Source organism: Pleurodeles waltl, chromosome 10 (assembly GCF_031143425.1).
Source record: "Pleurodeles waltl isolate 20211129_DDA chromosome 10, aPleWal1.hap1.20221129, whole genome shotgun sequence".
Lineage (NCBI taxonomy): Eukaryota > Metazoa > Chordata > Amphibia > Caudata > Salamandridae > Pleurodeles > Pleurodeles waltl.
The window spans coordinates 812432991-812455532 of NC_090449.1; the positions used below are offsets into that span (position 1 = coordinate 812432991).

Sequence of the window (22542 nt, forward strand, 5' to 3'; positions counted from 1 at the left end):
ATAAGGGCATTACCTTGTGTTACACTTACCACACATCAGGTAGGAGCCACATACACCATTCCCTTCCACTTAACAACTTAGGACATTTTCATAAGCTAAGGGTTTTTAAATATTTTAATAATAAGGGATTTAGGAAGAATAAGACATGCAAGGGATCCAGGGGTTCAAGAATGGGTATGAATAGATTTAGGTTAGGAATAGTAAGGTCCAAGGACTGGTAAGGGTGCAGGTATATAAGGGTTTTTAGGGGATAATGGTTGGGTGGTGGTAGGGGTAAGTAAGTGGTAGTAAGGAGTGTTTTCTTTTCAATGATAAAGATAGGAGATAGTAAAGAGTAGTAAGGTTTTTTTTTTTTAGGTTTCACGGATGTGTAAGGTTGCAGGAATGTATGGAGTTTAGGGTGCAGAGTTGGTTAAGGGTAGGGATAAGTAACTGTGAGGGATTTTTATGGTTCAGGGATGTGTGAGGGTAGTAAAGAGTAGTAAGATATTTTTAGAGTTCAGGGATGGGTAAGAATAGTAAAGGGTAGTAACGGGGTTTTTAGGGTTCAGGGATGGGTAATGACGCAGGTATGTAAAGGTTGTTTAGCGTCCAGGGTTGGGTATCAGTAGGGGTGTGTAAGGGGTAGTGAGTGGTTTGTAGGGCTCAGGGACATGTAAGGGTGGGAATAGTAAAGGGTTTTAGGGATTGGTAAGGGTAGGCTGTAGTATGGGGTTGTTAGGGTTCAGAGAAAGGTGAGGGGCATGGGGGAGTAAGTCAATTTTGTAGATACACACACAGACATATATCAGTCAGTGGCGATCGCAATTGAGTAGTTATAGTTAGGTAAGCATTTCCATAGGAAATTACTTTTTTGTTTCACTAATTCTTTTGGTGCTATGTAACAAATTTTCATGAAACTTTCAAAAAATGTTTTTTTTTGCCTAGATTGTGCATGGAAAATTTTAGAGTGATCTGTCAAGTGGCAGCGAAGTATAAAGGGGTCCAAAAAAGCTAAATCCCCATGCATTTTCCATAGACTTGCAAAAACTGCTGGGCAGAATTACACCAAATTTGCCAGGAAACTGTATCTTGGTTCCAAAACCATGCTTTTCATGATTTGTTAAAAATCTGTTCTGTAGTTATGGAGTTATCAAGCTCCAAAAATATTGGTACATCTGAGTGGCTTGGTTCGAGGGACTCTTTGGGAGTCCCTCAAAGCTAATTTTAAAAACATAGAGCATCCTAAATGGACCCAGGATCTATTTTTCCTTTGGGCCAACCAGAAGCAGCCCACCGTTTGTCTGGCCTCAACATTTTAGAAAATGTTGTGGCAGCCATTATAGGAATTAGTCCCCTCTCCTTAAGTTAAAACATACAAAAAATAATAAAATGGAGTCCCTGTCCCCCTATGGAGGAAGAAGGTCCCAGAGGGATACACCCGGGGTCAATTTTTTTTTTTTTAAATAATTGTTCAATTTGTTTTAAAAGCAGCAATCCCATGGGACTCACACAGGATCACAATTAAAGAAATAATAATAATAATAATAATAACACCTCTCAGCAGTATTCATATATACACCAGGGGAGGGGCATGTAGCCCTCCTCCCTGAGCCTCAGATAAGCCCCAGAGAGCCCATTAAAAATGCTCATTGAGGAGGGGGGGTGCATGTGCCTCCTCCACCCCCCCAAGGTTCGATGGGCCCTGACAGGACAGACGAACCAGCAGTCAGACAAGGAGAAGAACAGGGCTTCTGGGGTAAAGAACAGGAATACAGGGCAGGCTGTACTCAACAGGCACTGAAACAAGTAATGCCTTGTTGGTACTGGGAAACTGCAACTAGGATTCAGAGCAAGGAGCTCGATGCTGCAGCCAACAGACACTGGAACAAGTAACGCCCCATTGGTACACAGAACTGGAACTACGATTCAGAACAAGGAACTCGAGGCTGTACCAAACAGGCACTGGAATAAGAAATGCCTGCTGGTACATGGTATAAACACAGGAATTCAGAACAAGAACAGAACAGAGATTTAGAACAAGGAAATAAAGGGAACTGCTGCCAACTCAGTGAATATGAGGTCAGAGGTTCAACAGGAAAAACAAGGAAAAAGGAGAAATCAGGATAACAGGCTAGAAAGGAAGGTGAGAATAAGAAACAAGGAAAACACATAACACAATGCTGCTCAGAAGCGCCACAGGAAAACAGGACACTGCAAAAAAGCAGTAGCAAGAATCAGGAAACCCCTTCAAGGTTTCAAGGAATCAGGTGCAGGCAACTGGAGAAGAAAGCAGGAGCATTCAGCTATGGCAGCAGTTGAAGTATGAGTCCTGAAAGCAGAAGCCAGGCATAAGCCCCTCCTCCCAGCTCAGAGTCACACAGGGTGATTGGAATTCTAAACAGGTGTGAGCAGACTGCAGCACAGTGTAGGTGAGAGCAGCCAGTCCCTCCTCTAGCTCTCTGCCTGAAGGAGTGCACAGAGCCCCAGGAAGCATCCAGTAGGCAAAACGTAAATCCAGAGTGGAACAAGGATCAGATCTTATTTCATAATGTGACAGGGATTCATGCAAGGAAGCACATGGGCATGGAGAAAGTGGCAAGCGTGAGTTCCAAGTATGAAAAGATTCCCCAAAGTCTCCTCTCTAGTGCTCTTGATCGGATAAGGCCTACACGCACCATAATGCATTAGTGGTTACAAAGTAAACCCTGGAATGGATCTAATTCCCAAGATGTTTTAAATACTGAAGTTCAGCAAAGGTTCCAACCTAGTATTCAAGATAGCAGCAGGCATGTAGAACGTCTTAACATAGCACCACCCAATGACAGGATTACAGGATCCTGCCAGCTCCAGTCCAGATGGGAAAAACAGAAGTGCTGGCTTCAGCCAGCATACACTAAGGTGTTGGCTGAGGAGCTGGCTCAAGATGTGATAGCCTTAGGGCTTCCCCGGGACCCTCCCCTATGTACTGGTTTGTGGGTGCACTGGTTGGGCCCCGGGGAACACATTAGAAACCCCGGGGAAGGGGGTCCCCAGGGCTTTTAAGGCTCAGACACGGGTGCATGTGCTCCCCTACCCTATAATTAAAATATGTGCCAGGGGATGGGGCTCCTATAGCAAATTTGGGATTGGGGGCATCATGTTCCACCCTCTCTAATTCTTAAGCAGGTGGCCACTGTGAATGGGGTCCTGGGGCTTTTTAAGGCTGGGGGAGAGGAGGCATAAGCACCCACCAATTTGATTAAAGCATGGTCCCAGGCAATTGTTGATGGGAGACCGTTTGAGCTTTGAAAGGGGGTGCTATCTGCCCCGTCCCCTAATAGTATGGAATTTGGCCCTGGGGGATGGGGTCTCAGGGGCCTCTTAAACCTCGGGAAGGGGAGCCGCATGTGCCCCTCCCCGATAACTAAAGTATAGCCCCAGAAGATGGGTCACTAGGGCCCATTTGGGCTGGGGAGGGGGACTACACGCCGCCGCCTTAATGTTAATGTAGTTGTCCCTGGAGTATGGGTTCCCCGGGGTCCCCTCAGGCTCAGGGATGGGGGGCACGCCTCAGGGGTTGAGGTCCCTGGGGCTAATAGTGTCTTAGGGGTGGGAGCAATGGGCATCACCTGCTCTTTTCAAATACAAAAGTCCCGGGTCCAATAGTGGCTTGGGAAGGGGGGACTGTATGACCCCTCCCCTGGTAGGGGGTTCGCTGATTCCAGGTGGCAGACAGATAGCCTGATCGCAGGCTATGTGCAGCGGATGGTTGGCTTTACATTTAGTGAATTTCCTGTGTCTATTTCCTAACTATAACGTCCCTGTAACCTGGGTGTGTGAGTGGTTGGGCAGGTGTGCAGGTGGGTGTGGGAGTGTGTGGTGGTTGTGCGAGTGCCTGTGGAACTGGCTGTGTGGGTCTGTAATCGGTGTGGAAGTGGCTGTGTCGGTGTGTGAGTAGGTGTGTGAGTGGCTGTGTGAGTGGTTTTGTGAGTTTGAATGGGTGTGAGTGGCCATATGGGTGTGCGAGTGAGTGTGAGTGGTTGTGTGGGTGTTTAAGTGAGTGCATGAGTGTGTGATTCGGTGTGTGACTGGCTGTGTGGGTCTGTGTGTGGGTGTGTAAGTGGTTTTGTGGGTCTGTGAGTGGTTGTGTGAGTGGCTGTGTGGGTCTTGTGTGGGTGTGTGAGTGTATGTGGAGTGGCTGTGTGGGTCTGTGAGTGAGTGTGTGAGTGGTTTTGTGGGTCTCTGAGTGGGTGTGTGAATGGTTGTCTTGTGTGTGAGAGTGTGAGTGGTTGTGTGAGTGGCTGTGTGGGTCTTGAATGGGTGTGTGAGAGTGGATAAGTGAGTGGTTTTGTGAGTAGGTCTTTGAGTGGCTGTATTGGTGTGTAAGTGGGTGTGAGAAGAGTTGTATGGGTTTATGAGTGAATGTGTAAGATTGTGAGTGGGTGTGTGAGTGGGCGTATGAGTGGCTATGTGGATCTCTGAGTGGGTGTGCAAGTGGTTTTATAGGTCTGTGAGTGGGAGTGTTAGTGGCTGTATGGGTGTTTGAGTAAATGTGTGAGTGGTTGTGTGGGTTTGGAAGTGTGTGTGTGAGTGTGTGTGTGTGTGTGAGGGTGTGAATAGTTGTGTGGGTCTGTGAGTGGGTGTGTAAGTGGTTTTGTGGGTCTGTGAGTTGATGTGTGAACATATGAGTGGGTGTGTGAGTGCGCGTGTGAGTGGCTGTGTGGGTCTGTGAGTGGTTTTTGGGGTCTGTGATTGGGTGATGGGTGTCATTATGGGTATGTGAGGGTGTGTGAGTGGTTGTGTGGGTGTGTGAGTGTGTGTGGAGTGGCTTTGTGGGTCTGTGACTGGGTGGGTGAGTGGTCTTGTGGGTCTCTGAGTGGGTGTGTGAATGGTTGTGTTCTGTGTGAGAGTGTGAGTGGTTGTGTGAGTGGCTGTGTGGGTCTTGAGTGGGTGTGTGAGAGTGGATGTGTGAGTGGTTTTGTGAGTGGGTCTTCGAGTGGCTGTATTGGTGTGTAAGTGGGTGTGAGAGTGGTTGTATAGGTTTATGAGTGAATGTGTAAGGTTGTGAGTGGGGCTATGAGTGGCTGTGTGGGTCTGTGAGTGGGTGTGCAAGGGGTTTTGTAGGTCTGTGAGTGGGTGTGTTAGCGGCTGTATGAGTGTTTGAGTAAATGTGTGAGTGGTTGTTTTGGTTTGGAAGTGGGTGTGTGAGTGAGTGGGTGTGTGTGAGGGTGTGTGAGTAGTTGTGTGGGTCTGTGAGTGGGTGTGTGAGTAGTTTTGTGGGTCCATGAGTGACTGTAAGGGTATGTGAGTGGGTGTATGAGAAAGTGTGTGAGTGGGTCTGTGAGTGGGTGTATGTTTTTTAATTGTGGTCTGGATCCGCACACCATTCACGGATTCAGGGATGCCTGCTGAGGATCCTCGCACACCCCCTCCCCTAAAAAAATGTTTTTCAGCAATTGCATGCCTCTGAGGGGTCCCTAAGAGATGCCTCCATCAGTCCCATGAGATCAGGATATCTCTACTCTGACCACTTCTATCATTTTTAAGTTTTATATTTCCCCCCTAGGACCGAGTCCCAGTACACAAAATAGTGGCTGCAACTTTCCTGTCAAGCTGAGGCCAGCCAATCACAGCACTGGTATTGGCGCATGGATCTGCAGATCCACCACTGAGGATCTGCAGTGGATCCATGTCTCTTGATATACAAAACTGTTGTTCTTTAATTACTCCATAACTACTGAACAGATTTACACGAAATTACAAAAAGTACTCTTTCTGGACCAAGATCTAGCTTTCTGCTACATTTGTTGTAATTCCGTTCAGTGGTTCAGGCTGCAGTCATGTCTAAAATCCCTATGGGAAATTCCATGTGGAAAATGCTTCAGCCCCACCTCCCCATATTCGATCAGTCAGGCCACAGGGGCCCGGTTTATTAAATATGTAGAGGTGGGTGTGCGGCCCTCTAACTGAGTCTTTAAAAGGCCCTGGGGACCTCACCCCCCTGGCCAGCTCACATACTCTGGCCTGGTGAGCCCACCCCAGGGACTCAGTAGTTTCCCTGCTCACACCGGCGCAGGCAGGGAAACTTGTGCTGGCTCCCACCTGGCAGAAGCATTTTTGAGCCTCCCACCAAACGATGGCAAACACAAAGGCCCTCATTCCAACCCTGGCGGTCGGTGTTAAAGCGGCGGCTAACCTGCCAACAGGCTTGCGGTTAAAAAAATGGAATTCTGACCCTGGCGGAAACCGCCAACAGAGACCGCCACTTTAACACTCCGACCGCCATGGTGGGACAAACAAACAGCGCGGCGGTCACCGCCAACAGACAGGCGGAAGACAATGTACCGCCCACCCTATCACAACCCACCAATCCGCCACCTTTTCCGGGGCGGTAGCCCCGCCGATAAAAACACGGCGGAAACAGACATTTCAAACCGAAAACGCTCACCTCCATACACCCCACGAGGAATCTGGACAGCATGGAACCCAAATTACACATCCTACCAGCTATTGTATTCCTGCTCCTTTACCAGGAGCACGAATGCCGGCGCAGAAGACAACGGTGAGTACTGCACCTACGACACAGGGGAGGGGGGAGGAGAAAATATTACGGGGACACACATATGCGACACACCCACCCCCACCCACTACAACACACACATCAATGCATAGCAATACATCACTGTTACAACACCCAAACCCCCCCGAAAGAATGCAAAGACAAAAGGAATAGATCATAAACAGTCGAATATATTGTATTATTGCCTTATAAAAATATCACACATTTAAAACTAATATATACATAAATATTAAAAGTTCGATAATTCTAGCTGTCATTGTCCGTGGACCACTGGGCCCAAATCACATGGGCAAGGCCCACACAAGATACCTGACACCAACGGAGAGAACACTGCAGGGGCATCAGATAGAAAAACTACAGGCACCTCAGGGGTAAGGGAAGGGGGGGCACCTCAGCCACATGAGTACACGACGCCAGATCCACGAGGGGCCTCCATGGCCACTGTCCCATCCTGGGGAGTGCAAAGCCACAGTCTCTCAAGTCTCCCAAGTGGGTGAGTTGCCCACTGTTCCATCCTGGGGAGTGCAAAGCCACAGTCTCTCAAGTCTCCCAAGTGGGTGAGTTGCCCACTGTTACATCGTGGGGAGTGCAAAGCCACAGTCTCTCAAGTGGATGACAGTGTCCACTGGTTCTGGAGGGGGACTGGTGCCCAGAGTGCTTCGTGCATCCCTGCCCGACACAGATGCGGCACTGCCCCTTCCGCCAATGGGTCAGCGGTGCTTGAGACGGCGGTGCCCAGTTCAGCGGTGCTTGAGACGGCGGTGCCCTGTTTAGCAGTGCTTGATTGAAAGGGCCCTGTTCAGCGGTGCTTGAGACGGCGGTGCCCAGTTCAGCGGTGCTTGAGACGGCGGTGCTCTGTTCAGCGGTGCTTGAGACGGCGGTGTCCCGTTCAGCGGTTCTTGATTGAAAGGGCCCTGTTCAGCGTTGCTTGAGACGGCGGTGCCCTGTTCAGCGGTGCTCGAGACGGCGGTGCCCTGTTCAGTGGTGCTTGAGACGGCGGTGCCCAGTTCAGTGGTGCTTGATTGAAAGGGCCCTGTTCAGCAGTGCTTGAGACGGCGGTGCCCAGTTCAGCGGTGCTTGAGACGGCGGTGCCCTGTTCAGCGGTGCTTGAGACGGCGGTGCCCTGTTCAGCGGTGCTTGATTGAAAGGGCCCTGTTCAGCGGTGCTTGAGACGGCGGTGCCCTGTTCAGCGGTGCTTGAGACGGTGGTGCCCTGTTCAGCGGTGCTTGAGACGACGGTGCCCTGTTCAGCGGTGCTTGATTGAAAGGGCCCTGTTCAGCGGTGCTTGAGACGGCGGTGCCATGTTCAGCGGTGCTTGAGACGGCGGTGCCCAGTTCAGCGGTGCTTGATTGAAAGGGCCCTGTTCAGCGGTGCTTGAGACGGCGGTGCCCTGTTCAGCGGTGCTTGAGACGGCGGTGCCCTGTTCAGCGGTGCTTGAGACGGCGGTGCCCAGTTCAGCGGTGCTTGAGACGACGGTGCCCTGTTCAGCGGTGCTTGAGACGGCGGTGCCCAGTTCCGCGGTGCTTGATTGAAAGGGCCCTGTTCAGCGGTGCTTGAGACGGCGGTGCCCTGTTCAGCAGTGCTTGAGACGGCGGTGCCCTGTTCAGCGGTGCTTGAGACGGTGGTGCCCAGTTCAGCGGTGCTTGATTGAAAGGGCCCAGTTCAGCGGTGCTTGTTTGAAAGGGCCCAGTTCAGCGGTTCCGGCCCAGGCATGGGTGTCACTTGCCACCTGAAATGTGGCTGGCAGGGCCTTCCTGCCCATCTGTCCGTTGGCTTGCGGGCCCTCCTGGAGGGGGGAAGGTCTGCTGTGGGCTGTGCCTGTCTGAGGGGAACTGACTGTCCCGAGGTCCCCGATGGACCGGGCTGGTTATCTAGATCCAGGGAGACAGAGCTGCTGTCATCACTGTGGGCCTCTTCTGGGGGTGGAGGGGACATTTGTGGACCCTCCTGCGCGGTGACCTGGCGTTCGGGTCCTGCAGGGGTATAAAAGTATGGTTATTGCTTCTGTGTGTGCCAATGGCGTGCAATGGGTGGGTGACCGTGTACCCCAGTGCTGGCATTCCTTTGTGGGGGCTGTTGTGTAGGTGTTTGGGGGGGGGGTGATGGGTATGTGCATTGGGCATGCTTTGGTGATGGGTGTCCATGCTTTGGGGCCGCATGCAGGGCTAAGTTTTGGGATGGGTGGGTTGTGATGGTGAGACATTTGCAAGGGGTAGTTGTGAAGGGGGGGAGGGTGGGGGTATGAGTTGGCATGCAGGTGGGGTGGGGGGGATGAAGTAGTGAAGATGAGACTTACCAGAGTCCATTCCTCCAGATACTCCAGCGAGGCCCTCAGGATGCAGGATGTTCAAGACTTGCTCCTCCCATGTTGTAAATTCGGGGGGAGGAGGTGGGGGTCCGCCACCAGTCCGCTGTACCGCGATGTTGTGCCTTGATACCATGGAACGCACCTTCCCCCGTAGGTCGTTCCACCTCTTCCTGATGTCATCCCGATTTCTTGGGTGCTGTCCCACAGCGTTGACCCTGTCCACTATTCTGCTCCATAGCTCCATCTTCCTGGCAATGGTGGTGTGCTGCACCTGTGTCCCGAACAGCTGGGGCTCTACTCGTAGGATTTCCTCCACCATGACCCTGAGTTCAGCATCTGAGAACCTGGGGTGTCTTTGAGGTGCCAAGGGGTGGTGTGGATGATGTGTGGGGTGGAGTGTGTAGTGACAGGTGGGGTGCTATTTAGTGGTGTGTTGTGTGAGGTGCGTGGAAGTTCTGTGGGTATTGGTATTGTGTGCCTGTGGATGCTTGGTAGTTGACTGTGGTGTCTCTCTCTGGTCTTCGTTTGAAATTTCTGGCCGTAGGGGTTTGTGGGTGATGTGGGTGTGTGTTTTATATTGTATTGGGGGTGTGGGAGTGGTGTGTGTATGTGTATCAGGTGTGTGTATTTCGAATTGTCCAATGTGGTAGTGTTTTGTAGGTGTATGTGTATTTCGACCGCGGCGGTGTGTACCGCCAATAGAATACCGCAGTTGAAAGACCGCTGCGTGGATTCGTGGGTCGTAATGGCATGGGCGTATTTCTGTTGCCGTGACGGTGGAGGTTTGGTCATCGCCAGTTTATCGCTGACCTTTGGTGTGGCGGACTTTTGTGGATGGCGGTATTTTGGCGGTTTGCCTAGTGTGGGTCAGAATGACCGTGGTGGTTTACCGCGACCGTGGCGGTGTTATGGCGGTCTTCTGTCTGGCGGTAAGCGCCTTTTACCGCCGAGGTTGGAATGACCCCCAAAGTCTGCTCCCAACAGACAGGAGCTTTAAAAATGCTCTACCTAGCTGGAAGCAGACTTGTGAACTGTTTCCCTGCCTGCAGTAATACGGGCAGGGAAACAGATCAACAGATTGCTCCCGTCTGTAGGGAGTACTATAAATAGCTGTGCCCTCCATGCGGGAGCAATGCTGGATCCTGAAGCATGCGAGGAGCTTGTGTGGGCCACAGAGGCCCTAGGGCTCCCTGGATGGGCACCCACCTATGCAAATCAGATACATGCAGTGGATTGGGCCCATTCAGCGCTCACCCTCGGACTTAGAAAATGTTCGGAGAAAAAGAATCTGAGAAGGTAGAAGTGCAGCAGGAGAAGGCTACGGTGTCCAAGCAGGGATCGATGTCGTCGGGTGGCCGAGGAGCAAAGCTACGGTGAAGATTTTTACCTTCTGACCTAGCTGTCATGATGGAATTCAAAAATCTCCAGCGAGATGAAGCAGAAGGACGTAGCCAGAGACAGTTCCACAAGGTTGGACACCCCGTTCACAGAGGATCACTGAAAAGGATTTGCGGTTGTGGAGAAGACTGTAGCTGGAGAAGCCACAAGGTCAATCTCACCACCAACGGACTTCAGGTGGATAGGCAATCAGGTTGGTCCCAGTCTCCTCCTGGTTCTCAGAGCACCTTTTGGCCACATTTTGTCTAAGTCCTCACTTTTGGAAATTGGCCATCTGGGCACCTTTAACACCACAACCAAGGGGCCAGGAGTTGATGGAGACCTCTTGGGGGTTCAGGACTCACTCAGGCTGGGTCTAGGTGTGGGTTCAAGATGGAGGGTCTGAACAGGAGGCCAGCTAAACTATCCCTTGGAGAGCCCTATTTTTATACCATGGTGCCCGGCTCCCAGAAGTTGGAAGAAGTTTCCAAAATGATTCTCTGAAGTTCAAGCATGTCCTGCCTTCCCTGCCCTGGAACCGGGCTGGCTGCACTGACAATACAGGGTCGTTAAGCCCATTGTGTGGCTGCACAGTACAGCCTAATTATGTGTAAGTGGGGCTAAGCTTAGCTTCACTACCCCATCAGGCCAGTTCAGGCTCTGCTAATCTCACTTTTTCACCTTTGTGACTGCCTGGGGTGAATTCACAAAGTTTCAGCTTTCAGTTACACCCAGTCATGTAACCTAAGGCAGGCTGCAGGCACAGATGGCTAAAGGCAGGAAAATGGCAACTTTCTAAAAGTGGCATTTTCAAAGTTGTAAGGATAAATCCAAATTTATCATTACAAGTTCATAGATACCAAACATGATACATCCATCACCTCTGGATTAGGAATTAAAATTTATTAATTTTAATAGGGAATCCCCATTCTTATTCTATGGGAGGAGTAGGCCTCACAGTAGTGAGAACGCACATCTTGGGGTTTTTCACTACTAGAACATGCAAAACTAAAAAGTGCATGTCCTACGTTTTAATTACACAGCACCCTTCCCTATGCGCTACCTATGGCATACCTTAGGGGTGACTTATATGTAATAAAAGGGGACTTTAAGGCTTGGCAAAGGGTTTTAAATGCCAAGTCGACATGGCAGTGGAGCACTTCCTTCAGGCTGCAATGGCAGGCCTGGGACAAGTTTTAAGGTGCTACTTAAGTGAGTGGCACAGTAAGTGATGCAGGCTTACTAGTAGCATTTAATTTACATGCCCCTGGTATATGGTATACTACTCTACAAGAGACTTACAAGTAAATTAAATATGCCAATCGGGTATATGCCAATCAAACCATATTTAGGGGAGTGAGTACAACCACTCTAGCACTAGTTAGCAGTGGTGAAGCACACAGAGTCCTAATGCCAACAAGCCCAAATCCAGATAAAGTAGGAGGAGGAAGGCAAAAGGTTTAGGGATTACCATGGGGAGAGGGTCATTTTCAAAAGGGGTGGGGTCCCCGGGGCCTAATAAGGCCCAGTAGGAAGCACCACGTGGCCCCCCTCCCATTTTATTTAACTTTCAGCCCCAGGTGATATGGTTCTCAAGCCTAATTAGGCTCAGAGAAGGGAGCTGCATGTCCCTCTACCTGAGCCCGTGCATTCCGACTCCCCTTTTAAAACATGGGGCTTAATAAGGCTTGGGGAGGCCTCACTTCCTTGTTTTATTATATTTCGTGCCAGGAGATGGAATTCCCGGGGAAAATTAGGAGTCAGGGAGGGAGGCCAATGCAGCCCTTTTCCCTTTTTTAATGTATTTGGCCTCAAGAGATGGAGTCCTTGGAGCATGTAGTGATCAGGCATGGGGGCTGCACTTCTCCATGCCCTTAGATTTTGGCCTCTGGGGTGGGGTCCCCGTGCACATGAAGGCTCAAGGAGGGGGACTGCATGGCCCCTTCCCCTTTTTTATCATTGTTGGCCCTGGGACATGGGGTCCACAGGGCCTATTATGGCTCAGAGTTGGGGTTGCATGCCCTCCCTCCATTTAATTGAATTTGGCCCAGGGGATAGGGTCCCTGGGGGCCACGGACGTAATGGTTATGTCCAGTGGCATGGAGCTCGTGTGCCACAGATGTAATCATTACGTCCTGGCACCGCCCTCAGGAAAAGCGCTAGCGTTCCCTGAGAGGGCCTTCCACACCCTCCCCTGGGCAGGGATGGAAGAGGAAGCGCTTATCCTACCACCCTCGACACTCCCCCAGTGACTACTGAAGACGTCAGCGCACAATCGTGCTCTGACCTCATCAGAGGTCGCCCCCATCACACTGGAAGCTTAGCTTCCAGCACAACTGGAAGAGAAACGCTTTTGTTCCTCTTCCGATCAGGGTGTGGGGGAGATCCGAGAGCCATGAAAGGAAAGGAAAGGCTTTTCCTTTCCTTTCATGTCTCTCTGAGCATTCCTGCAGCACGATCGCATAGCCCACTAGACACCAGGGAGCTTTTTTAATATAAACAATGAAGGGGAGTGATCCCTTTGGCAAGGCCCGCTCCCCTGGGGGGCATTTTTTTAAGGCCTTTTCTGCCCCACATGGGGGCAGATCGGCCTATTTTAATTAGGCTTATCTGCCACCAAGGGGTGCAGAAACCTCTGGGCACCAGGGATCTTTTTCTAAAAAAAGATTCACAGATGGGGAGCAACCCCTAAGGCAAGGGTCGCTCCCCTGGGGGCAATTGTATTTTAGGCCATTTCTGCCCACCTTGGGGGCAGATCGGCTTATTTTTATTAGGCCAATCTGTCCCCAAGGGGGGAAGAAACCGCGAGACACCAGGAATTTTTTGCGCCAATTTCATGCACATGGGGCGACCTCTTAGGGAAGTTTATTTTTTATTTTAGGCCCTTTCTGCCTGCCTCCGGGGGCAGATCAGCCTACTTTTATTAGGTCAACCACTAGACACCAGGGATTTTATTTCCCTTTACTATTTTACATAAGGGGAGCGGACCCTTGGGCAAGGGCTGTTCCCCATGGGGGCAAATTATTCTAGGCCATTGATAGGCCTACCTCTATTAGGCCCATCTGCCCCCAAGGGGGCAGAAACCACTTAGGCACCAGGGATTGGTGTGTGTGTGTTTTGTTTGGGGGGCAGCATCTTGCACAAGGGTCGCTCCCCATGCGGGGCACATTATTGTTGGCCATTTCTGCCCCCCTTGTGGGCTGATTGGCCTATTGTTGTAAGGCCCATCTGCCCCCAAAGGGGGCAGAAAGCCCACGAGACACCAGGGAAGATTTTTTTAAATATAAATAGGGTGGATGTATGACCATAACCCCATCTCAAATAAATGGGAACGAAGTTGTTCTGCCCACCGGTGGGCAGATGGGGCAATTACCCCTGATCCATTCCGGGGGGGGGGGGGGCAGAAAGCCTACTAGATGACAGCCAATAAAAAAAAATACAAAATAGTGGGGTGGTGGCTACCAACCAGTATGGGCATGGTGATGCCCCTACTTCAACTGAAGGGGGTAAAAGTATTTCAGCTCCCACCCCCGCACACTAAAAGACCTTATTCCAATGGCAAGCAAGAGGACATTTGATTATTTTGGGTTTTAATTTTACATTTGGGCCATGAGAGCTTGGCTAACTCTCAAAATTGTCCCACTTGGAATCCTAAGGGCTGCATTTTTTGGACTTTGGGACGCTGCCATCTAGAACAAAATACAAAACCTAGACACATCTGAAAACTAAACAAAGGGGTGAGTCTGGGGTGCTGTGCTTCACATGCACCCCACACCATTTTCTTACCCACAATGCCCTGCAAGCCTCCAACTTTGCTTGAAATCACACATTTCCCCTCGTTTTTATGATGAAACTTTCTGGAATCCTTAGGAATCCACAAAATGTCTACCACCCAGCATTGTTGCATCTATACCGATAAAAATTCTGCCCCACTTGTCAGCCTAAAAACTTTTTTTTTTAAACTGCCCTTTTAGACCCGCTTTTGGTCTCCCACAATTTCGTCATTTTTTGGCTCTTCCCTGTCACAGGCACTTGGCCCACCTACAGAAGTGAGGTATAATTTTTATCGTGAGACTGAGGGGAACATTGGGTGGTAGGAAATTTGTACTGGTTTGGTGATCCCACACAGAAATGTGGAGAAAATGTGATTTTTATAGCTAAATTTGAGGTTTGCTGAGGATTCTGGGTAAGAAAACACTGGAGGATCCACACAAGTCACACCTCCCAAGACTCCCTCAGGTGTCTAGTGTTCCGAATTGCCTAGGTTTGGTAGGTTTCCCTAGATGGCTGCTGAGCCCAGGACCAAAAACACAGGTGCCCCCCCTGCAAAAACAGGCAGTTTTGTAATTGATCATTTTGATGTGTCCAAATAGTGTTTTGAGGCATTTCATGTCCCGGGCACTATGCCACCCACACAAGTGAGGAATTTTGTGGCTCCTCTAAGAATCCAGAACTTTGTAGCACCAAAATGGGAGGTTTGCAAAGGATTCTGGGTGCCAGAACCTGGTGAGAGCACCACAAGTTACCCCATCCTCGGTTCCCCTAAGTGTCTAGTTTTCAGAAATGCCCAGGTTTGCTAGGTTTCCCTAGGTGCCGACTGAGCTAGAGTACAAAATCCACAGCTAGGCACTTTCCAAAAAACACGTCAGAATTCAATGTAAAAATGTGATGTGGCCATGTTTTGTTTTGGGGGTGTTTCCTGCTGTGGCCTCTAGGCCCACCCACCCAAGTGAGGTACCATTTTTATCGGGAGACTTGGGGGGACACAGAATAGATGAACAAGTGTTATTGCCCCTTGTCATTCTGTGCATTTCCTCCTTCCAAATGTATGGCAGTGAGTAAGAAAGAGGTGAATTTGAGAAATGCCCTGTAATTCACATGCTAGTATGAGGACCCCTGAATTCAGAGATGTGAAAATAACCACTGCTTCTCAACACCTTATCATGTCCCATTTTAGAAATACAAAGGTTTCCTTGATACCTATTTTATACTCTTTATATTTTACTAAATGAATTGCTGTATACCTGGTATACAATGAAAACCCATTGCAAGGTGCAACTCATGTATTGGCTCTGGGTACCTAGGGTTCTTGATGAACCTACAGGCCCTATATACCACCGCAACCAGAAGAGTCTAGCAGACATAACGCTATAATGCTCTAAAAAAATATGCCATGTAGGAAAAAGTTACAGAAGAAAAAGTGGACAGAAATTGCTGTTTTTTCAACTCTATTTCAATATTTTTTTAATTTCAGCTGTTACTTTCTGTAGGAAAACCTTGAAGGATCAACACAAATGACCCCTTGATGAATTCAGAATGTTGTCTACTTTTCAGAAATGTTTAGCTATCTAGGATCCACCATTAGTTTTACATCCATTTCTGTCACGAACTGGAAGGAGGCTGAAAGCACAAAAAATATTTAAAATGGGGTATGTCCCAGGAAAATGGCAAAATTATCTTTAAAAATATGTTTTTCTGATTTGTCTGCCTGTTCCTGAAATCTGGGAAGATGGTTAATTTATCACTGCAAACCCTTTGTTGATGCCTTTTCCAGGGAAAAAAACACATGCTTTCTTCTGCAGCACTTTTTCTCATTTTTCCACAAAAAAAAAGAATTGCAGCTGTATTTTTGCTAATTTCTTGGTCTCTTCCAAGGGGAAGCCACAAACTCTGGGTACCTTTAGAATCCCTAGGATGTTGCAAATAAAGGAAGCATATTTGGCGTGGATAGCTTATGTAGACAAAACGTTATGAGGGCCTCAGCGCAAACTACCCCAAGTAGCCAAAAAAGGCCTGGCACAGGAGGGGGAAAAGGCATGGGGCAAAGGGGTTAAGACTTGGTAAGGGTGGCAACAACGCCCCCTCCCCTTTTTATGGGAACTGTTCCATGGGATGGGGTCCCCGAGGCAAATTAAGGGTTGGGGATGGGGCTGCACCCCCCCCCCGGAACCTGAAGGCCAACCCTACGCTGCACACACCAGAAGCCATGCACAGTGTGAGGTTAACAGCCTGCAGGAGGTTTGGCCACACAGCCTGTGGGCAGGCCAAGCCCTAAGGCTAACCCCACGTCAAATACCACCAAAGGCTGTGTGCAGGAGTTGGACACAGGGGTTGGCTTTGCCAACCCTACGCCATGCGCGATGAAAGGCCATGTGCAGTGTGGGGTTGGCTGCCTGTGGCCAACTCCCTGCCGCAGTGTGAGGTTGGCTTCCTGTGGGGGGTTTGCCGCAGGCCCTGTGGCCAACCCCTTGGCACACACTACCAAAGGCCATGCATGGCAGGGGGTTGGCTTTACATATGGGAATAAAATATTACTTCACGTTAAAAAAATATAAATTCTGGAAATTCACCAAAAAAGCTAAGTGTAAAGTAACATTATCGTTAGTGTAGGAGGCTGGCCTGGGTACACCTCGTGCCAAGTCCAGTTATCCCTTATTAGTAGAATAGAGGTGTTTCTAGCAGCTGTTAAAGGTAGCTATGGCAAAGCAGCTTAGCCTGAACTAGGAGACATGCAAAGCTCCTACTACACCACTTATATCATATAGCACAATATCAGAAGAAAACACAATACTCAGAGTTACTAAAAATCAAGGTACTTTATTTTAGTGACAATATGCCAAAAGTATCTGAGAGGATACCCTCACTTAGGAGGTAGGTAATATACACAAATTATATGTACACAAACCCAAAACAGGTAAGTAACAGTAAGAAAAGTAGTGCAAACAATGTAGAATCACAATAGGATGCAATAGGTAGACATAGGCCTAGGGGCAACAAAAACTATATACTCCAAAGGTGGAATGCGAATCACGAATGGACCCCAGGCCTATGGGAGGTTGTAGAGGGTCGCTGGGACTGTAAGAAAACAGAAAGGGTGTCCAAGATGCCCCAGCCCAAGACCCTGAAAAGTAGGAGTAAAGTTACCCTACTACCCCAGAAAGACACAATAGTCGTGATAGGGGATTCTGCAAGAACCACCAGCACCAGCAAAACACTGAAGACGGATTCCTGGACCTGAGGAACTGTAAAGGAAGGGGACCAAGTCCAAGAGTCACAAAAGTGTCCCGAGGGGGGCAGGAGCCCACTAAACCCCGGAAGAAGGTGCACAAGGGCTGCCTCTGGGTGGAAGAAGCCGAAGATTCTGCAACAACGAAAAGGGCTAGGAACTTCTCCTTTGGATGGAAGATGTCCCACGGCGTGCTGGAGGTTGCAGAGGTGTTTCCAGACAGAAATACCAAAAACAAGCCTTGCTAGCTGCAAGAGTCACAGTTGAGGATTTTGGGAGCTGCTGGGGACCAGGAAGGACCAGGATGTTGCCCCTTGGAGGAGGAGACAGCGGGGGCGCTCAGCAACTCAGAGAGCCCCCACAGAAGCAGGCAGCATCCGCAGAAGTACCGGAGCAGGTACTTAGAAGATCTGAGGACAGTGGTCAACTCAGAGTCACAAAGGAGGGTCCCACGACATCGGAGTCCAAGTCAGCGAGTTGGGCAATGCACGACGGAGTGCTGGGGACCCAGGCTAGGCTGTGCGCAAAGGAATCCTTGGAGAAGTGCACCGAAGCCGGAGCAGCTGCAAATCACGCAGTACACAGGTTTGCTGTCTGGCTTGAGGAGGCAAGGACTTACCTCCACCAACTTTGGACAGAAGGGCCACTGGACTGTGGGAGACACTTGGACCCAGCTCCTGTGTTCCAGGGAGCATGCTCGTCAGGATGAGAGGGGGCCCAGAGGACCGGTGATGCAGAAGTTTGGTGCCTGCGTTAGCAGGGGGAAGATTCCGTCGACCCACGGCAGATTTCTTCTTGGCTTCCAGTGCAGGGTGAAGGCAGACAGCCCTCAGAGCATGCACCACCAGGAAACAGTCGAGAAGGCCGGGAGGATGAGGCGCTACAATGTTGCTGGTAGTCATCTTGCTACTTTGTTGTGGTTTTGCAGGCGCCCTGGAGCAGTCAGTGGTCGATCATTGGCAGAAGTCAAAGAGGGAAGTGCAGAGGAACTCTGGTGAGCTCTTGCATTCGTTATCTGAGGAATAGCCCAGTGGAGAGACCCTAAATAGCCAGAAAAGGAGGTTTGGCTACTAAGAAAGGAGGCTTGGCTACTGAAAGAGGTAAGCACCTATTAGGAGGGGACTCTGACGTCACCTGCTGGCACCGGCCACTTAGAGCAGTCCATTGTGCCCCAACACCTCTGAATCCAATATGGCAGAGGTCTGGGACACACTGGAGGAGCTCTGGGCACCTCTCCTGGGAGCTACTGGTCAGGGGAGTGATCACTCCCCTTTCCTTTATCCAGTTTCGTGCCAGATCAGGGCTGGGGGATCCATGAACTGGTGTAGACTGGCTTCTGCAGAGATGGGCACCGTCTGTGCCCATCAAAGCATTTCCAGAGGTTGGCGGAGGCTACTCCTCCCCAGCCCTTCACGCCTATTTCCAAAGGAAGAGGGTGTAACACCCTCTCTCAGAGGAAATCCTTTGTTCTGCCTTCCTGGGACTGGGCTGCCCAGACCCCCGGGGGCAGAAACCTGTCTGAGGGGCTGGCAGCAGCAGCAGCTGCAGTGGAAACCCCGGAAAGGCAGTTTGGCAGGACCCGGGTTCTCTGCTAGAGACCCGGGGGATCATGCAGTTGTCCCCCCAATACCATCATGGTATTGGGGTGACAATTTCATGATCCTAGACATGTTACATGGCCATGTTCGGAGTTACCATTGTGACGCTACACATTGGTAGTGACCTATGTGTAGTGCACGCGTGTAATGGTGTCCCGGCACTCACAAAGTTCGGGGAATTTGCCCTGAACAATGTGGGGGCACCTTGGCTAGTGCCAGGGTGCCCACACACTAAGTAACTTGGCACCTAACCTTCACCAAGTGAGGGTTAGACATATAGGTGACTTATAAGTTACTTATGTGCAGTGAAAAATGGCTTGGAACTAACGTGGACGTTATTTCACTCAGGCTGCAGTGGCAGTCCTGTGTAAGAATTGTCTGAGGTCCCTATGGGTGGCAAAAGAAATGCTGCAGCCCATTGGGATCTCCTGGAACCCCAATACCCTTGGTACCTAGGTACCATATACAAGGGAATTATATGGGTGTTCCAGTGTGCCAATGAGAATAGGTAAAATTAGTCACTAGCCTGCAGTGACAATTTTAGAAAGCAGAGAGAGCATAAATACTGAGGTTCTGGTTAGCAGAGCCTCAGTGATACAGTTAGACACCACACAGGGAACACATACAGGGCATACATTATGAGCACTGGGGTCCTGCCTAGCAGGATCCCAGTGACACATGGGCAAAAACAAACATGCATACAGTGAAAATGGGGGTAACATGCCAGGCAAGATGGTACTTTCCTACAGTTAGGTGTGATGAAAAGATCTGTTTTTGTTTAAAAAAATGTTTACAAATTCACTGAAAAAAACAATGGTTAAATTATTAACTTTATAGATAGGTGAATATGTCAGTGACAACATTAACGTTTTAAAATAAAAGAAAAACACAGAACTTTACTAGTAGTAGTTAGAAGAGTTAACTATAACTTGCACCCCACAATGCACTGCTTATCATCTCACATATTACATTACTCATGGCATGTTCTATTACATCATTTATGACATCACTGATAACATCTCAAATGACATCATTGATGACGTCCTCCAATGGTTATGCTAGCTTGTTCTATAAATTACATAGTGATGAGTAGCTACCATATTACATTTCTACCTAATTTTTCACAGCCTGTGTCCACGGAAGTAAGTGTTTACAAAATACATGTGTTTCTAAAGCAACATGGGTATGTAGAGGCACTGAAGTGCAAAGAAGGAACTCAGCTCTTATTGCAAAGGCACTCTGAATAGAGCCATATATGCCTTTGATGAGTTTACACCTCATTGTGTCTGCTCTCTTTTATTTGCTTTTGTTACTTAACTGTGGTCCCATACTGACTGTTATGAATAACTGTCTTCCTGTTCTCTTGTAAAATGATCTAATGCCACCTATCAACCCATATCTTGCGCTGGATGCAGAAGTCAATGTATCCCTTATTGTAAAGAGACATTACACCTTTCCCGTACAGGCTGAGAGTGACCAGAGGTGACTGCACACAATAATTCCAGACAACTTCAATGCTTCCCTTGCTACCATCATTGCGGGTACCTTTAAAGTCAGAGACCCGTCTATGTATGTGATTGATCTCTTTAATGGTCAACAATTCATACATTTTAAAATATTTTGGTAATATTAGCTTTTCTCGCTCATTTGGAAGTGCAACTTAACAGTAGTCAGAATTAAATAAATTACATAAACGATTAGGAAACCTTATCTTCATTTTGAAAGGAAATGTTAAACCTTGTCAGACAGCAACCTTCATATGAAAACACTAGAATTCAGGACTGAGGCCATTGACTACGAATTAGAAAAACTTTGGATCAGTGGCTTAACAACGGCCCCTACAGCCCCCGTGGGGCGGGGTCCCCCGATCTCCAGGGGCCCCCTCAGGCCAATCAATACCCTGGCCTGAGAATCCCTGAGTGAGTTCGGAAAGGGGGGCCTCCGTGTACTTTGCTGGAGGTAAGGGGCTCAAGTTTCGTTACGCCACTTCATTGGGTCGCTATGAAAGAAGTCAGATTCGACAAACGCCCTTTGATTTCGGCTGATAGCATTAAGTATTGCACCGAAATGTCATCATGATGCCAATTACTAACTGCGCATGCGCATTATCGTGTTGCCTTTAGCTAAAGTCTAAAGTACACTGGTAATTGAACAACTTTTTATGGCTCGCAGAAAGTAGATAAAAGAGAGTTGAAGGTCGCAACTTTACAAGATGCATGAAGGGGGTTGAGAGTTCATTCTGGAGTCTCTTTTGACTTAACAGATAAAGCAGAAGGCAGCCGGCTACTTTTTGGGGGAAGCTGGTGAGTACGTATGGATTGGGACCCGTACTGTGTCCGGACATGAAGAAAAACATAATCTGGTCTCCTTAGTTTAGCATTAGAATTTGAAACAATCACCTCAGTGTTGTAAACATGTTGACAGTGCTATACATGACTCGCTGTGTATACACTGTTTGTTATGCTTCCCGCTTTAAGCCCTCTTCCTTAATTCTCGCCTATCCCCCTTCATTAAAGGTCCACTTAATTATTTTGTCAATTTCGAACTGGCACACAAGGGGGATAAAGTGGGCTGCAACGAATCCAAATATATTGTGGCCCCTCTATCTAAATTGTGAGTTAATCAACACTCACTGTTCACAAATGTTTGCTAACGGTCTTTTACGTGCTGTGTGTTCACGGAGTGAACAGCTTTGTTTATCCCTTTGAAGTTATTTGATGCTTGTCAGCCACTGCACTGGAATTAGTACCTTGTTGATCTTCAAAAAAATCCGCGATTAGTAAATCTGGCAAAATGTATATTTAATAAATGTCAACTCAAGAGAGACTTTTAAAATGGTTTATGATACTAGTATGTACGAGGGTGGATGTGGACACAAAAAATCTTTAATGACTTATTACCAGCGTGTGATTGATAACGTATGTTTCAAAATAGGTAAGCTTTTTACACTAATATAACATTTATGTGTTTTTTAAAATTGCTTAACAAAACGTGAAACATGTATGAAATAAGTCTCTGAGATGATGGGTGCGAAGATGAGTTGCACACGAGAGGAGAGAATAAGTATTCGGACAGATTTTATGCATTTATAATTGATACAGATACACTCAGGTTTACACAGTGAAGGAAGCCGTCCATGGACCTTAGATTTCTTGCTGCACGCATTTGTATTTGGATCTTTGGATCGGATTGGACATTTCAAACTTATATTAAAATTGGACGCTTGGTTTCTTCAAGATCATTTATTTGGGTCATATGCGTATTACAATTGTGTGTGATTGGTGTGCCGCATATTGTATTATTTGATGGTTGGTTTTGTATGAACCTTTAAGGGATGGGTGTTTTCCCTTGTGCAGGCACCCATCATCCTGATGCTTAAAATAATTTTTTGCTACTTAGGATCCTGAGCGCCTTTACAACCCTAACTTTTCACCCCATTAGCAAAGGCACGCATACACTACTTTGTTATAATTGTATGATTACTATTATAATTGTTATTATTATTATTACTGTTCTTAGTAGTAGTAGAAGTGGTACAGGTGGTAGTAGTAGTAGTAGTGGTTGTAGTTATTGTACTAGGAGTGATAAGTGAGGAAAACTGTGAGGGTATCGACGTTATGGTTCCATGTCAGACCCTGTTTAGGGAGACATGGGGCAAGCAGGAGCTACTGCTCATCAGTAATGTGGGGTAGGGTTTTTTGTCTCTGATGTC

At 48.4% G+C, this 22542-nt stretch overlaps 1 protein-coding gene across 2 annotated transcripts in view; it reads left to right on the forward strand.

The window, feature by feature from the left end:
* Nucleotides 1-22542, forward strand: part of LOC138261913 (ATP-binding cassette sub-family B member 5-like) — a 987125-nt gene that overhangs the window by 140381 nt on the left and 824202 nt on the right. The window contains exon 1 of one of the 2 annotated variants that reach the window (XM_069211478.1): nucleotides 21025-21133. The exons of the other annotated variant lie outside the window; for it this stretch is intronic. The gene's annotated coding sequence lies outside the window, so the exon portion shown is untranslated. Of the gene's footprint in view, nucleotides 1-21024; nucleotides 21134-22542 lie in introns of those variants that run through there. 2 annotated transcript variants of the gene reach the window in all.